This window comes from Meleagris gallopavo, chromosome 3 (genome assembly GCF_000146605.3).
Source record: "Meleagris gallopavo isolate NT-WF06-2002-E0010 breed Aviagen turkey brand Nicholas breeding stock chromosome 3, Turkey_5.1, whole genome shotgun sequence".
NCBI classification, from domain to species: Eukaryota; Metazoa; Chordata; class Aves; order Galliformes; family Phasianidae; genus Meleagris; species Meleagris gallopavo.
Genome location: NC_015013.2, coordinates 66,769,000 through 66,770,681, shown reverse-complemented (window position 1 = coordinate 66,770,681; position 1,682 = coordinate 66,769,000). Strand labels below are relative to the sequence as shown.

General features: G+C 39.8%; 1 non-coding gene across 1 annotated transcript; it reads left to right on the top strand.

The window, feature by feature from the left end:
• The first annotated feature begins 354 nt into the window (after positions 1–354).
• LOC116216521 lies at positions 355–518 on the top strand. The gene has a single exon (XR_004159414.1). It is a non-coding gene; the product is annotated as a U1 spliceosomal RNA (small nuclear RNA).
• The last annotated feature ends 1,164 nt before the right edge of the window (positions 519–1,682 follow it).

Below are 1,682 nucleotides of genomic sequence, written 5' to 3'. Positions count from 1 at the left end.
GAAATCTGTGGAGCATTAGTAGACATAAAATCAGAGATATGTTTGCAAGATAATGCAGCTCCACTGAAATCTGTGCAATCTGGGAAACTGTGTTCCTAATCATTATAGACCAGAAAAAAAAATAGTCCTTCAGTTTATGACATCGATCGGACTGTACGTGGAATAATGCATGTAGATACGACTCCTCAGTATTATGAAGGCAGTACTAAAGTATGTCACTAAATAGATACTCTACTTTCAAAGTATGCTTGGTATTTCATTCATGTGAACCTGCATTTACTGCTTTCATTTTGAATTCCTACAAAAGCATGGCCTATGTAATCTTACTGCTGGGTGTCCATTCATCATTTTTCCATACTTACCTGGCTTGGGAGACACCACAATAAGGCAGCTGGCTTTACCAGTGTGAGGGTTATCTCCTGAACTCCAGGTGTGCTGACACTTTCAGTTTCCCCAAAGGCATGAAACTCCACAACATACTTTGTGGTAGTAGAAGACAATATATATGCTCTCACCTTAAAATTTTGTTCAAAGTTCTAAAGGGCAAAGAAATCCAGGAAAGTTGAAGGTTCTTCAAGAAGGAAATTTTGAAAGGCACAGTATTGTACCATCCCTATCTGCCAAATGACAGATCAGTGAGAAAGGAAATTATCCTGACTGAACAGAAAGCTCCTTCTGGATCTCAGGATGAAAAAGAATTTATGTGACCATCTAACCAATTTCTAATAAACCGAACAGTCCAGTCTTCAAATCCATTTCTCTCCAATTTAGAGATAAAGATGTGGTGTAGGATCGTCCTTCCTTTGTCCACCAGTGCCGTCACTCCATCAATGAAGGCCACCAGAGGCATGATCTATCTAAGTGAAGCCATACTGGCTGTCTTGGATCACTTCCTTATCTTGCATGTGCCTTAACATAGCCTCCAGAGCAAGAAGCAAGAGAAAACTCTTTGAAAACATTAATTTGATGCTTCATAGTACCATTTTGTTTGTAAAAGTCAAGTGAGAAAAGAGGACATGAAGAACATCTTTTCTACCTTGTTCTGTTAACTCCAACATACAGATTCAGAGTTTTTTTCTTAAAAACAAACAGAAAACCAAACAACCAAACCAAACCAAACAAAAAAACAACATGAAAAAAACCACCTGTTTTATACTTGCTATTCATAGAAGAGAATTCACGGAATAGCAGGGGTTGGAAGGGACCTCAAGAGATCATTGACTCCAACCCCACCTGACAAAGCAGGTTCCCTACAGTATCCCTCAGGTAGGTGTCCAGAGGAGTCTTGAATATCTCCATAGAAGGAAACTCCACTATTTCTCTGGGCAACCTGTCCCAGTGCTCTGACACCCTTACCATAAAGAAGTTCTTCCACATGTTAGTATGGAACTTTCTTTCTTCAAGTTTTAGGCCATTATTCCTTGTCCTATCACTAAGCATCACCAAGAAGAGCCTGGCCTCATGGAAAGATGCATAAATCATTTCAGTGTTATTCTAGACTATGGTAAAAGTAGTTTTGAGGCTACCCTGGGCTGAGACCCAGGGTTTGTAGATCCAGACATTATGGTAATGTGTAAGCAGTGGAACTCCACTTTTTAGAAGCCAGTTGAATCTCAGTTAATACTATCCTGTCTCAGAACTGCCCTTCTGCTATTCCTAGAGAATGCTTCTCTCACATAGAC